This window comes from Python bivittatus, unplaced genomic scaffold, assembly GCF_059951505.1.
Source record: "Python bivittatus isolate LINGU-HERP-01145 unplaced genomic scaffold, Pbiv_v1 ctg000330_np1212, whole genome shotgun sequence".
Classification (NCBI taxonomy): domain Eukaryota; kingdom Metazoa; phylum Chordata; class Lepidosauria; order Squamata; family Pythonidae; genus Python; species Python bivittatus.
In genome coordinates this window covers 24,314,017-24,330,734 of record NW_028277058.1, presented here as the reverse complement: position 1 = coordinate 24,330,734, position 16,718 = coordinate 24,314,017, and the positions used below count along the sequence as shown (strand labels likewise).

The following is a 16,718-nucleotide window of genomic DNA, read 5'->3' as shown; positions in this document are numbered from 1 at the left end:
AGAAAAGTAATATATGTTGATAGGTAGCTGTTTTATGATAGTATAAGTTAGGAAGTACGAGGCCTCTCCTGCTTGAGAATGACTATATTACATAAGAAGAGCAGCTGAAATTCTTTTAACTGTGAACAGAATCAACAGCATTACAAGCCCAGAACATAAAAGATAGAACTTACAATGAAGACTGATGTACAGCTCAGCTACAAATCCCAAGTTACCTTTAGCATTAGGCTAGAGCAAGATGGTCATCTCAGGTACAACATTTGGGATTCCAGTAAAAGCATTTAGCAGTTGGGAAGCAAGATTTGATTTTAGGCTATATACAGGCTGTGCAAGGTAGTATATAACAACTGTGTAACAAATTTAATTAGTAATAAGTAATTATCAATATGGCAGAAGAGGAATTATGTCACAACTTTAAAGCTAAGGATGAAAAGAATGAATTCTGATTTATTTTGTTTGAGAACCCATGAATCATTTGATAAAATACAATAATTTATTCTGAAAAGTGTGATAGCTATGATGCTCAGCTTTAGAATACGTTTTGAACATTAGAGTCCTAACAAACTTTGAGTATGTACAGAGTTGGAATTACAATTGGTCACAAGCAAGACAATCATTATGTCAGCTGTGAATAAAAATATGAATAGAATTCAACTGTTCCTCATGAGTAAAAGCAGGCGGGATTTTTTTTTTTTTAAAGGAGAGGATTAAAGAATGCATAAACCCAGACAAAGAATTTCACTGCACTTTAATCTGGAAACAGCCCTGCTTATACAATGATATGTCCCTATCCTCCTCCCGCGATTAAATCCAGGATTATCATGAAGTATGACATGTGCACATTATGAAATAGCATTACTTTGTCTAACTTCTGTGTGCTGGAGTGTAAAAGAGAGATTACCTCTTCTCACTTCCTACCCCAGCAGTTGACCCATATCATCCGAACAGAACCAGCAGTGTCATCTGCTCAGCATGTCTGCAGTGGCTTGTAAAAGTCTCTGGATCCAGGGCTTTAATCTGCAGAAATGTACACTCCTTCCTCATCTATGAGTCATTTGCAATTGCTTTTTTTTTTTTTTTTCAGATGAGCATTTAGGCTTTAGTTTTAATAGCTGTTTGACAACTGAAGACATAATGTTCCAGAAGAAAAGAAAGAAACACAATACACAGGGTTTTATGGCACTCTCATTAGAGTGTCTAATCAGCTGCACACAGAAACTCTTCAAACAGATCTGAGGTAATGTGTGGCATAGCCAGATAATTTTGACAGAGTTAAGTTCTCTAATATTTGCAATTAGACCATCAGCACTAAAGGGGAAAACGCAAATGCGCTGTTATTGCATGCAAAGGAGACTTCATTTGGTCAATACTAAGCTGTTTTCTATATAAGTGTGGTACAAAGGGTCAAGTAGCAAATGGAAACCAATGGATCCAATCAGCTCCTGCATACGTAATAAAATCCAGTATTAGCAAACAACAGAGGAGCAAAGCAGCCATCTCATCAACATATCTGCCTCCCCCAAATCTGTGTGATTAATCCCAAGTGGATGTCAACAGGGATTTAGTGTAAGTGGAATAGAAGGCTATTCCTGAGAAAGAGGCCGTTTCTATTTATTTCTATGGTCCCTAATTTCTTTTAAACAACATCAGCAGTAAGCTTTTAATTAATACTGGAAAGTCTGATAGTTCCTTCAGGATTTTTCATAAAGTAGGGAGTCATGGGGTAGAACAAAAATATGAATTAGCAATTGATATTCTTGTTAACTTGTAAAAGGAAAAAGGATACTATTTTTTCTAAATTACATTATTGCACCCATCTTTATTTTTTAAATTATTTTCAAATGAGCAAAGAATTTTCAATCAAGATTTTATGATGCTTGTACATGGAACCAAATTTTTTAATGATTATAGTTGAGAAAATGCTAAACAAGCTTTTTTAAAAAATAGATTAGCATACTAAGCATTACACTGAGTTGTTTAGCCATCATGTGAGACATTTTATCCTGCCTTAGAATTCAATATATTCAAGCTAGTTTTAATTCAAAGATGTCCTTCCATCAGTGAAAGTTTCTATCTATATGTAGAGAAGATCTGAATCCAGTATCAACTTACAAAACGGAAAAAAGAAAGAAATTTTCACCTATATCTTTTGTAGCCTGGTAAGTCACTTTTCAGACTTTTTCTGGAGGCTCTTCTAGCCCTTTAGAGAAGTTTTTTAAGGCTCAATAGCACCCTGTTTCATCAGTGGGAACTCTGCTCATAATTTCTGAATAACTGTAACAAAACTCCAGACATAATAGCTAACCATATTTCTGCATACAGTATCTTCATAATCTAAAAGGTTTTTTGTAGGCTTTAGAATCAGACTAAAGAGATGGACTTTCTTTACTAACTTCAGGAAAATTGGGATAAGATTTCACACGTAGAACTGATCTATAGAGTGGAGCCGTTAAAAATGTAACCATTTCAGGAGGGTAACTGGTGAAAGAAAGGGCTTCCTTAGGAAATTTAATTATGAATATTTGGAATGGTTCCTTGAAAATCTTTGTTTGCTTTTAAGGTATTTCTCACACATAGAGTTCTAGCTACTTCTGGGGCTTTCTTCAGTTCTCTGATAACAGTTGTGACAAGAGCTTACTTGGTAACAGAAAAATTCAGTGGATACAAAATCATGACGATTATGCCTCCCATCCAGGAGACAGTATGCTTCCCAATACCAGGTGCTATTCCATCTATGTCCTGTTTATGGATTTCCTGTAGACATCTCTCTGACCAGTGTGAGAATCGAATGCTGGACTAGATAGGTATGATCCTATATGGTTATTTTGTTTTTAAGGATAAGTATGTTTTATTTGATTTATGTGCTTTGTACAAGTAGAAAAAATGATGTGCTATTTGTGTGAAGGTACTTGGGGTAAAAAACACTGTTCTGTTACAAATTAGCTACATGCTGTTGTCACAAGAGATTTTTTTACATGAATAAATAAGAGCAAATCATTTGTAGGAAATCTTATTGTAAATGCCCAACATCTATTGCCGGATCAAGGCCACAGCCTTCACATATGATACTATTACTCAAGACAAAATATTACCAATCATTCTACAAAGGATTATCCAACTCTTGGGACATTTGAATGTGATATATTTGTTTATTAGCTAAGGAAAAAAGCTAAGAAGAATCAGAAGATAAATTCAATAATAGTGAGTAATCAATCAAGTGTTAAAATGATAGATGGCAACAACTTCCTCCAGGGAAGCCAGCAGACAGAACTGTTTTACAAAATTAGGTTGAATAACTAGAACCTGTCAAAGTACTACAGAATGTAAATCTATGTCTTAGGTTTCCCATCTGAAAATATACTGCTGCTGTGTCTGCAATATCAAATAAATAAACAGAAAATCTGAACTGAGATAATCAGGTTATATTACTTGTAATAAATGCAGGTAAGAAAAGCAGCCACTCTGTATTGACCTAATAATAAGAACACAGTGGGAAACTTTTGTAATCAAATGTTTAGGCCATAGCCATTCATAATTAGAACCTGGCTTCAATATGTACGAGACCAAGGAGCTGAATTCTTTTCTAGGAAACAGTATTCAGGATAATTTAATGTAAAGGAAACTTCAACTTCAAAGCTGACCTTTGTGGAAAGCAAAGTTTTCCACAAAAGGACTGTGTAAAGAATAGGTGGGCTTTAAAGGAGTAGTCTCTTCTGAGTTATGCTCATCTCTGGTGACATCTCATCTCATCTTCATAGAGATGTCCATGGAATTTGGAAGTAATTTGCCATTACCTCATTCCAGGATGTTTTTAATTTCCCAAACTAGTATTTTGGATTGCACCAGACTACAAATGTAACAAACAAATACTTAACTCTAGCCATGGGATTTCTGGTTGCTTCTGCCCAAGTGCTATGAAGGCTGAAACCCACTTTGCTTCTAAGCCCAAGGCCCGTTATTTGCCAAGTCATAATTTTAGAACTGATATGTGTAAGCATATGCATGTATTAGTGTGTGTGTGTGTGTGTGTATGTAAATATGAGTATATGCATGCATATACAGTACAAAGTTCCCTGAAACAGTATGACAGGTACCTTAGATATATTAGCCTTGATAATTTTTCCAAGATTTTGGGAAGAAAAGGATGTTGGTTTAGGTATTGAACAAATGATTTTATTTTGCTACAACACCGATAGGTACAATATCATCTGCTTTTCCAGAAAAGAAACTGAATTGTCAAAAACCAAGGCAGACTAAAATATATTAATCAGGACATTTTTCTGTTTGTTAGACATATGCACAAAAAATATGAAATATTAACTTGAGGCTTTCCAAAGAAAAATGTGAAGAAATAACCTACTCTAATCGTATAAGTTTACAAAGTGAAAGAAGAAAAGAACAGAAAGGAATTCAATTTTTTCTAAACAAATAGACTGAAACTGCCCATAATATTAATGTTTTCAACTGGATGAAATGGGCTTTTTTTTATTGTAGCAGTTCATTGTTCCAGCAGTATTCTCATGAGCTGATTGCTGATCTGAACAATAACCTGATTTGTTAAATTACATGAATTTATAATGCATAAATAAGGTATTATAAAGAAACTGTCATTAGTCAGACAGCCATAATAAAGCATCACAGCTGTCAATTGAATCATTATCTAAAATGCTTTAGCATATATAATTTGATAGCACTTAACTGTATTAGCACGATGGTCAGACACCTTTTCCAAAAGACATTGAAATTGCTGTTCTTCCTCCATACTGCAGGATTTTGATCTTTGAAAAACATCAAAGCCAAAAACTAAAAGCGTAGAATGAAGTTAAATAAAATTCCATCAGATGTTTGCTTTCAGTGATGAAGATACAGAGCTATGCGTCTGCCTTCTCTTTCTGCATACATATTCTGTTATTGCATTAATGGGTTTTAAAAATGGAAAATAACTTCCCTATATTTGCTCTGATTAAATAGAACAGATATGTACGGAAGTGATATTTGGCCATTTTTAATTGGAATATTTTGACCATGCTTTTTAATTATAAGTAAATTCACAACATCAGACAAAGATATGGCTTCTCCAAGAGTGGAGAACAATGGAAAATTTCAAATAAGAGACTATATTTGCATGGGAACAAGGTGTGGCAAGGCTCTGCTGCTTGGAATGTATATGGATTTTATTACTTTTATCTTTCTAACTTCTGCTTCTCACAGTCTTTTCAGAATGTACATTCATAATCCAGGTAATATAATAGAGCTTCATTATTTATAAGCAAAATAAACAGATTTTGCCTATTTAAATATGTTGGATGCAACTCCCATCATCATAGCCAACACATGTCTGTTTGGAAAAGGCAGCTATAATACTATACCCCAAGGAAAGGAAGCAAAATCACACAAGGGCAATATCACTAGATCTTTGCAAAACTTCAAAGGGGTGCTTCAATTTGATGAAGTTTTGAAAGAATCACCCCACTGAAGCAGATTCACAAACTGAAGATAGCTTCAAAGCACTTTATATATAAGACTTTCACTTGCTTGATGGCTTTTTCTTTAGTTTCCTGGGTTGATATAGACATTATACAATGTTGCAAGTTTACTTCCTTAAATGAACTAGCACAGTTCAGTACGTACTGGAGGGGGACCCCACCAAAGGTTAGTGGGAGACACTCCCCTATAGGCAAAATGGATGCCCTGATATTTATACAGTTCTACAAGAAGGAGGAGGGAAAAGAACACATACGCATACATATTCATATGATGATGCAGGCATACCTAAATGAGCAATACTTCGCAAGTTACTTTCTGCCCCTGTTCCTGTCTGCTATCTACAAGGACAGAACAACTGCTATCTATAAGGAAAGCAATAGTGTCAGAGAGGAAGAAACAAATTGGTTCAAGGTGCCAACTGCCAGGAAGAAGGCATCCTCCCTTATGTTGCTATGGGGATATTTGTGATAAGGAGTTTACAACCAGCCTGGTTCACACCAGCTTCAAGGATGCTGCACCTTCTTTTATGTTTCAATTGTATTAAGGTGATCCCATTCATCTGAGGTCTCTAAAAACTTGCTTCTTTCACCCAAAGATTCACCCAAAGATATATTTTACTCACAATATCGTTTTCATGCACATAAAGACATTAGGATTCTGACTGGATAATTTTGATATGAATTTAGTATACTATACCAAATGACAGAAGTTTAAACTGATTTGAGACTATGATATGAAGTAGAGATAAAAACTGAAACAAGGATATACAATCATCTTCCCATTGTAAGATGCATGCATATTTTATTTATTTATTTATTCATTCATTCATTCATTCATTCATTCATTCATTCATTCATTCATTCATTCAGTTTCTATGGCTGCCCATCTACAATAAATGACTCTGGGTGGCTAACAAAAATGTGAAAAAAAACCCAATACAACCTATATTGTTATATTCTAATGATATAATATTACTTCCATAGCACAGAACTATGTGCAACTCTGCATGAGGTCCGTTTCTAAGAAAAGCAAGACCCCGAAGCAATATTACAAGGTGTCCCTTTGTAAGGAAACAATGTCACAGTCTGAGGCCAATCCTATGTGACTGGCCATTCTTTATAGCCTGCACCTTTCTTGCAATACGATTATACCTCTGTGAGAAAAGGAACAGATCTTAGCAATATTCTATCTGCCTTTCTAATTCCAAGCAGCCCTGAAGATAAATAACAAGCCAAACTTCAAAGTACTGGAAGATATGAAAATGTGTGTTCCATACTTGGTAGAAATCCATACAGTGTACAAAAGGAAAAGAATTCATAAAGAATTCCTTTAACAGGTAAATTGCATGAAAAGATTTGCCATTCTCCTTTTAATTAGGTTGCTTCTTATCATTGGTAAGGCACTGAAGTATCCTTGTCAGAAAGGCAGTAATACCAGTCTTTCCCTATGTGGTGGTATACAGACACATGGAAGGGATTATTTTAGTCTTTTATCTAAGAGGATTACAGGATAAATGAATAAAAAAATCCATTCCAGTGAAATGAAATTGAGTTTGAAAAAGGGGTGGATATTGCATGGCATGACACACTAATTTCTTACACCATAAAAATAAAGAAGTAAAAATGAAAAACAGACTGGATAGAAAATTGAAACAAAATATTGTGTTTTAGAGTACACTGAAAACGGTGTCATAGCACCAGCATTTTTCATTTATGGAAAACTGACTTACTGTTTATGATGTGGATCAAGATATCTTCTTTTTCTCAAAATTCACGTTCCTGTAAGAACAAAACCATGGGAATGTTATTGTTTATATTAAACAATATAAAGCTATGAAGTACCTATGAGTACCATTCTTGGAATGGAAAAACAGAGACGGGCCGCTTATACTCTTCTTAGAAATGAATTCAACAATGTAAACTAATCAAATGAAAATGGCAGCATACAATAAATAAACAAACCCAGCATGGCCAATAGTCAGGGATTATATGAGTAATTATATCAAAAAGGCCACAGAGTACCTGGACCTGTAGTAAGGCCATTAAATAACTTTTTATCAGGATTTGCAGGGAATCATCTGGAGCATATATAAACAATAGAAGTAGTTAGAAGATAGAACCCAATAATAGGCCGTCAGCTAGGAAAGGGTAAGTTTCCAGACTTCTGTCACCTCTTTTCTTCCTCTGATATTTTCTATTCTCTTTCTCAAGTAGAAGGCTGCAGGATAAGAATAGAGAGGTCTTGGTCTGAACTGATCTTCTGCACACAGCGGCTTAGTCCAAAGTCTGCATGAAATCAATCCCAGGAACGCATGAAGCTCTAGAGACACAGACTGCCTATCCCTGTCATACAATAAGATTTTGTGCTATTCTGCCACTATCTGCTCCAAGTATTATTGGCTGGACATAACTGTAGGATAAAAGGAAATAGTACTGTGGCCTTCCAAATTAAAAGACACGTTGTCACCTTTGGCAGAGCTCTGTTTATCAGATGCAGTGGTTAGGATGATATTTTTAGGCTATGTACAAGGGACGGGTTTTCCGCACATAAGTTTCACATTGGAGATGTACAGATAATCTTCAGTGAGAAAAAATGTTTCTTTCATAATGCTATTGTGCCTATTATTGCTACACAATTGTACAGATGTTTTGTCAAAATATAAAAACCTCAATTGTTGTTTTGTAAGGGTTATGATTATGAATTAACTTCTATATGGTAAAGATGGGAGTGGGGACTAAGTCAGCTTTTCTTTCATAGCCACATTAGAAAGCCAAAATAAAAGAATGTTTCTGGTTATAATTTTTTCCATTGCAAAATCAATAGCTACATGGTTTGCTATTACATGGCTTACATCGTTTGCTATTAACTTTTAAGTTTTGGCCTTGCAAAACTATTTTGAAGATAAGACAAAGATAGGCGAACATGAAAGGGGAGAAGAATTGCTGGACAATGTTTATATGAATATTTTTTTTAAATGACACTGTAATAGGTTTTTAAATAGAACGGTAGTATAAGGAAAGTTGAAAATGAATAATAAATACAACTACTTGAACATTAATCAATCTCATAATTGTATGTACCTGTGTGTCATGTAATTATATAAACAGATGAAAGAAAGGAAAGATGTATTAATTTTATCTGTTTAATTTAAAATATTTCATGTTGCTGTATATATAAAAGATCCCATAATAATAAACTGCCCTTTCCCAACCCATAATAGTAAAACATTCTTCCCTCCAATTCTAAAAACCTGAAACCACTGCTGTCTCATAAAAACAAGGACAATAAAATATAATTTTGCAAAAATAGTGTCCATTTGCTTCTGTTTTCTTATATTTAAACAAATAATATTTTATATAATGCACTGGAACATTAAATCAGCCATCCATAGCTATGTTTCCTATGAGTCCACTGCACAGGGTGAAATCTTGTAATGACAACTGTATTTCCTAAACTGCTATTGCAACATCTGTCAACTACAAGATCCCAAATTCATTTCAATAATGTTGCAGAGGAGATAAGATTTTTTAAAGACTTTGTTTTCATGAGAAATACCAATAGAATAAAATGATTTTAGCGATGACTGACTGCTTTTTGCAATATCACATCACAACACATTCAGTATATTTTTATAACTGGAAAGGATTCCTTCAAGACTCTGGAGCAATCATGTACATAATGCGCATCGTATATTTAATTTCCTTGTAATATTCTATGAGTTGGGATGAGTGGTTTCACTGAGATTTGATTTTGGTGAAGCCTGAAGACAAATAGAATGAAAGAATTAGTCAAGAGCAGAAGGAAAAGGAAAAAAAAAGCATTGGCATTACATATCGAGTGAATACATAGGAAAGAATTAAAGGAATAACATATTTAAGATTTTGAAGAATTTATCTACATATATGTGTCATCTGCCCACTATATTTAGAGAATAAATTGTATGGTACATGTAAATTCCTAATATGAGACCATACATACTTATTTTAGTGGGTACTATATCACCACTACTCACTATAGAAAGCAAACAGCCTTGGATTCCTAAATGATCCATTCCAGCTATATGATTCTATGTCTAAAAAGAAAACTTGGAAAAAATTAAAAATGGTCAGCAAAGTAGTATGCTTGAATTAAATGAACTGCTATATTTAGAAACTGTAATAAACAGATTTTTCCAATAAATTGAACTGGTAGATAAATTAAATAAATATTGTCAAGATTTCCATGCTTTGTTTGGTTTATTATCTGCTTAAGAATGTGATGTTATATAGAACATATAAAATACATAAACTTCATTGTTTATCTTAAAAGAACATACTGCAAATAATTCTCTGTATACCAAGAAATGGAGAGACTGTGATTACTTCCTCCTTAAATTGATAGTTGGACTATGAACACCTACTGTCTTCATTTAACTTTGATATGTTCTTTTAGGAAGAGTTTCAAAGATGAATGGTCCTGGCTGTTTAGCTCATAAACTCTGAAATGGCCCTTAGATGACAAACTCTGGAAATTACCAATGAACTCTCCATCTGCCTGAAGTTGCTATACAATGACAACTACAAATGGATAGGACAGGTGTATACAATGATAGGAACAGAGAGGCAACCATCCAGTAAAAGAACTGATAACACATATTTCTATATTACTTATGTAGAAAAAATCCAATAAATATTCAAAGTGCTTAGAAAAGTAGAATGAACAAAATGCCTTTGGGCTTCTTCACTCTGTTAAATGGTCTATTTCAACTGAAAATATGAAGGACTAGGAGATGAAGGCAAAATGTGGTAGCTGTGTGGTGTATCAGCATTATCTTTTAAGTGCTGATTCTAATATGAAGTCAGAAAACCATAAAGCTTTCTTTTTTTAGGCAGCAAAAGTCTAAGGAAGGCAACTACATATGTAATCGAAACAGCAGCCTCAGTTCAGAATTCAAAAAGCATGCACCTAAGTAGCAGGATTATTTCTGAGTAAATGAGGATCCTGCATTATCTTGGTTACTTTTTAATCTCCAAGAAAAATGTTCAGTCCTAAATTGCAGGTGATGGTTAGCAACTTTACACAGTACACTTTAAAAAACTTTGTGTCCCTGTAATTTTAACTTCTTTAATTTTATACTTAATTATTTCCAGAAGCTATAAAGTACTTTGTAAAAATGAGCAATCGTTTACCAGAGCCAAAAGAAGTTACAGCACAGATCTATAGATTAGCACAGAGAGTTAAAAAACACAATGTGGATCCCATCACAACCTCCATTTAAAATACTATCCATTCAGGCACAGATGGATTGCTATAGCAACAGAATCCCAAATACCAGGTAACAAAAATGTAAATTATTGATGGACTCAGAGTTGTCTCTCTTGGACACTCTGTCACTGACAAAGCAACCCTTATGCTAACTAGTACAGAAAGAAGCTTGATAACAATTTTTTTTTTTTGCAGCACAGTGAGTGCTTAATCTGGAGGGATTTCATTAAATCTTATGGCTCAAAATTTTATTCTTACAGCAGCAGGCAGCAAGCAGAGACTACAGCTGAAATGCCACCATTCAAGTCATAGCTCCCTGAAGTCAAGAATTTGCACTAACACGACAGAAACTAAATTTTGAAAGCACCTGAGGGAGTCTACATAGATTTCATTTTGAACTCTGCTGACTGACAACTTTAACCATAATAACAGTAGTGGTCAGCAATATACAGAACAAAAGAAAAACCTGCAAATATTTTAAAAACAATAAACAAGGCAGAGAGAAGAGAGAAATAAAATGAGCAAGTTCTCAAGAGTAAATGTGCTTCCCTGGGCATTTTCCAAATTTCAGAATGACTCCAAACACTATCCAATCCTTGTTGTTCTGCTATAAACTTCAAGCATAATTAAACCATACTATTAAGAGTACTGTGATGAAATATAAATACAGCATGCTTTATGCTTATACTAGTGGGCTTGACAGAGCTCCTCTAAGTAGAGCAATTTAAAAATTAGTATATATTTATTACCTTTACACTGGATGCTATTTTATGAACAGTGAACAAGGATTGTTATTTTGAAACATTTATGTATGTGTGTCTTCAAGTCATTGTTGACTCATGGTGACTGCTCGGACAAATCTCTGCAGTTTTCTTGGCAAGATTTCAGAATCTGTGGTTTGCCATTGCCTGCTTCCTAGGGTGGAAAAAGAGTGACTGGCCCAAGGTCACCTGGCTGGCTTTGTGCCTAAGGCAGGATTAAAACTCACAGTCTTCCAGTTTCAAGCCTGATACCTTAACCACTACACCAGATTGGCTCTTTTGAAACATTTATACCCTAAAGGAATATAGTGTATAGATTGGATGATCATGGGTGAAGTTACTTTCAAGTCAATGATAGCAATTTCAAATGCAGATATCAGTAAAAACTTTATGGTTATAGAAAAATTCTTCCAATCATTGCAAGTATGGAAATACTATTAGGTGTATTTACTTTTAAAATTTTAATTGTTTTAAAGGATAAATAAAATACACGCAAATATAATAAAATTAAATTTAAACTGTATTGTTTTTGTTTATCTTTGTATTTTATTTTGTTGCTTTAATTGTTCTGTATTTTGTTACATCCTTGGCAGATGCAATTCATGCATGAATAATCAACCCCAAGTTCAAACTATATGCCTTACAATAAAAGCTAACCTACAGAAAAACTGTCTGGTAACAAGGACTTATAGTTAAATAACTATTGATATATTTTTACTAGTGTACATGTATTGTATCAAAATGGATCTTTAAAGTCTCCCGGTTCAATGCAGGATCTGCTCTGCAGAATGTAACACACAAATAAGCATCAATTATCTGATTAAATATGTGCAGAAAATAGCCAACATTGTCTTTCTTAAAAATCATTAAAAGAGACTTTAATCTTAGTGAAAGCAAGTACTAATGAGATGAAAAGAGGGGTGTTGGTCATTTGGACATTGTATTAGCAGTGTTTATTATTTTACAGGGAAAAATGTGACTTCAACTTGTCTGGGTAAAGGGAATGAAATGAAAAAAAACCCTTGTTTGTTTGTTTTTGTATTTGAAATTTCATTGAAATAGCATTCTGCCACTACAAAACATTTTACCTCATTTAATTAACATGGCTATGCTATCCTTCTGTCATAACTCTGACATCCATTCCCACCTTGGTATGTGGCACAAATATAGATAGCTTCCTGATAGAAAATTGTGACAAGGGGATATAGTGGCATACTGAATGTGGGAAGGAGACACATACTGTATTTTGATAGTGCTCTTCATGCTATATATAGATACTTTATATTAAGAAATGAGCAAAGCTCTAGAGGTATTAATGAAAATATGATGTACTTCACTTCAACTTCTAAAGAAGCAATCCCTCAAAGTTGCTTCATGAAGAAATATCTCCTCATTTCTAAGAGCAAATGACCATGTCATTTCCAGTCTGGGTTCAACTTCAAAGCCACTCAGCCTGAAAACACTTCAACCATACGAGGGGAGAAGGATGAGAGGAGCCTTCTCTTGCAGCACTGGCCTGAAGTAGTTCAAGGACAAATTGTTTTGTTGAGGTGAAAACCTCTTCAGTTCAGTAAGGAATCTATGTTGCTTCACACAGAGCTAATAAAAATGTCTTTGGTATGAAAAAGTAATGTTAGCATTAGGCAGATGTCTCTGAAGTGAAACAACTGCAGGGACTATTACATAAATGAAGATTAATGCATGTACTTTAAATGTAGTACATATGTATGAACATACTGTACCTATTGTGAAGAATAACTATTTAGTTATTCAGTGGATGGTCCCTTTGAAAAGGATATTGTCCCAGATTTTTATCTCTCCTTATGGATTCTGAAAAGAATCCAGCAGGCAGGACTCTTGCTAAAAACTGTATATATACATATAGATGTAAGTACGGATTCAAAGTTTGGTTTTCTCATTCTTTCTAATTTTTTTGAGATCATTCCATTACTGTTACTGAATTTTATTTTATTATATCTTATTATAAATGAAGTTATAGGAGACTCTAGGAAGCTTTTTACTGTTGAGTGCAGCTTTTTTTTTTTTTTTAATCTGGATCAGCTGTCCCAACTCAGAGCAAATGCTTTTCTGTTTGGGCCACAGTTTTACAAAATCAGATGTTAACATTATTTTACTAGCAGTATGCCAGGATTTTATTTTATTACACATTTATTTTAGAGATTTAAATCCCAGATGAAATATTCTGCTGGCAGCAAGTACAGAGCACTGGCAAGGACAAGAATCCCTCTAGCTTTCTTGGGCTCAGGTTGCTGGATTTACCACTGTGTACAATTTCTGCTTTATTCTCAGCTTGATCCCATGTCAAAAGGTCACATTATTCGACAATGTACTACTCTGATAACTGAACCATAACAACGGCTTGTCTCAGTATCATAACTCCCTGATCAATAAGCAATCACAGGAGTCAGTGGGCATCATAAGACTCTCTTTTCAGTGGAGAAAACTGTTAATTACTTCACAATGACACCTTTTTTACCTATAATCACTCTATCTTATAGCACTTCAGCTGAAACAAAATACATTTTACAGACATCAAATATACCACTGTGTTGCAGACAAGGTTATATATTACAGGTTGAGTGTAGAGTCCTCATGACACATGTTCCTAGAGAAGAATGAGAGATAACTGGACAAGAAATCTTAGTGGGGCAATCTAATCCATGTTAAACAGTGAAATCAGATTCAAAAAAGCTGTCATTTTTCCACTCTTCATACCACTTTTCATGTAGGAAAACAGATAAGCATAAACATTCCCAGAAACATAAACATACAAACACACACAGAGAGACTGTAAGTAGTTCCTGGATATATTCATATAATTAGTCTGAATATGGGAAACAGAGAGAAAGATGAAAATATCACTTTTGTGTTAGCTGTATATGTGTGTATGTGTGTGTGTGTGTGCATGTGCATGTGTGTTGCAGTGCTGAGAAGTATAAAAAGAATGCCTGCCAAAATAATGAAGTGAAAGAAACTGTGTATGAGCAAAATGCAAAGAATAGAATGGTGAAAAAATATAGAGAAAAAGATACTATATAATGTGAGTAGAGAGAAAAAGATAGTTGCACATAATGTAGTAAAATAACAAGGAATGGATAAAAGAGGGGAGAAAATGCAGTAAAATTTTGATGGAAATCAAAAATTATCTTGGAAGTGGGTAAAGAGGGCTAAAACAAAGCACTTTCTGCAGAATGAAAAGAATTAAAAATAAAAGTGATGAAATGGTTTGAGATGAAACTGAAGTAAGAGAATGCAAGGAAATCCATTTCTAGATTTGGATAGGAGTTACAGTGATATACTGGAATATAGAATTAAATAAATGCATTCAAAGTTAGAGTCCAAGGAAAAATATGATCTAAAAAAGTATAAATGCCAAAAAAAAAAAGTAAAAAAATGGTAAGGCTGCAAGTGTAGATTGTACAATCGAAAGCATTTTAAGATGGAATAACCGTGAGATAAATAATGGTAAAATGAAAGCAAATAGATGAATGTTTACTAAACATTCTACATTGGGAAAATGGAGAAAATTTAAGATCTGCAAATGCTGATAGATAGGTAGTAATAGTATGTCATCTGTTGTGAGGAATTAAGGTTTGCTGTAAGAATAAAAAGGTTGTGTATAAGATAGTGCTTCTGCCATCTTTGCTATGTGGAAGTGACAATTGGGTAGGTAAGGAAAAATATAAAAACAAGTTAGATGAAGGATGGTTAAGAAATGTATGTGATGAAACAGATGAGATAGTATGAAAAATGACTCATGATAGACCAAATATAAAAGTGAGTGACCAGCATGAATCACCTGCTGGTTTGATCATTTAAACTGAATGAAAATATTTGAAAGAAGAGTGAACATGTTGAAAGGAAAGGAAAGACCAAGAAACTTGAAACTGGAGTATATGATGAAATCCAGAAAAAGAAATGTAAGAAGTATAAAGAGCAAAGGGTAAAATATGAAGCAGTGTATGATTGTAGTTGTTGTTGTTCAGTCGTTAAGTTGTGTCCGACTCTTCGTGACCCCATGAACCATATTGTGCCAGGCCTTCCTGTCCTTCACTGCATCCCTTAGTTTGCTCAGTTTCATGTTCATTGTTTCAGTGATGCTATCTAACCATCTCATCCTCTGCCGTCCTCTTCTCCTTTTGCCTTCAATCTTTCCCAGCATCAGGGTCTTTTCCAAAGAGTCCTCTCTTCGCATTAGGTGTCCAAAGTATCTGAGCTTGAGCTTCATTATCAATCCTTCCAATGAGCAATCAGGATTGATTTCCTTTAAGATTGACTGGTTTGACCTCCTAGCAGTCCAGGGGACTCTTAAGAGTCTTCTCCAGCACCACAGTTCAAAGGCATCAATTCTTCGTCGATCAGCCTTCTTTATGGTCCAGCTCTCACAGCCATACATTACTACTGGATTGTAGAGAACACTTCAAAATAAATTACTCCAAAACAAAAGTACTGGTATTTTCTAGGAAATGCTTTAAGGCCCCAGTTAGATGATTAACAGCAAACACATCGAGCAAGTAAAATCCTTTGAATATTTAGGTTTCTACTTTCAGTCTTCTACCTGCTGGTCTACTCAAACAAGAGAGCTTCTAGTAAAAGCCACAAAAGCAACCCGTACAATCACTAAATTTGCATGTCAGTTTGGTCACAATTATGTCTCAGCAGCCATTAAACTATTTAAAGCCAAAGTTCTGGGTTTGATGCTTTATGGTGCTTTGTTGTGTATTTATAAGGAGTTTCCTAGTTTTGAAGCAGTCCAATCAAAATTCTTGAAAATCTTACTATGAGTTCCTTATTCAACTTCCAATCCCCTAACATGACTAGAATTAGGTTGCATTTCTTTGGGGGTCCGACTAAGACTTTGTCGTCTTAGATTCTAGTTGAAGCAAGTCTACTGGGGAACTTCCTTGGTTCATCTCACTTTGCTGGACAGGTTCTCTTCCAATCTAAGAAGACAAATTAATGATGTTTTGGCATATTGTAGTCTTACCTTGTCAGCCCTACCTGCTTTGGGATTTGATAAAACCCTGGCTGAACTAAAGCAGAGGATTTGGGACTAGATATTCAAAATAACAGAGCCAAAGTCTACCAGTCCTTTTATAGCACAAACACTCCTCTTCCCTGATCTGTCCCTAGATATTTCTTTAAATATTTCTTATATTCTCCACGTAGGAGGCTATTTACTTTGGCCGAGATTGTGGCACCACC

At 34.5% G+C, this 16,718-nt stretch overlaps 1 protein-coding gene across 1 annotated transcript in view; it reads right to left on the bottom strand.

Moving 5' to 3' along the window:
- SYT1 (synaptotagmin 1) overlaps nucleotides 1-7,256 on the bottom strand; it is a 177,744-nt gene extending 170,488 nt beyond the window's left edge. The window contains exon 1 of the mRNA XM_088141845.1: nucleotides 7,217-7,256. The gene's annotated coding sequence lies outside the window, so the exon portion shown is untranslated. The remainder of the gene's footprint in view (nucleotides 1-7,216) is intronic.
- Nucleotides 7,257-16,718: the final 9,462 nt, after the last annotated feature.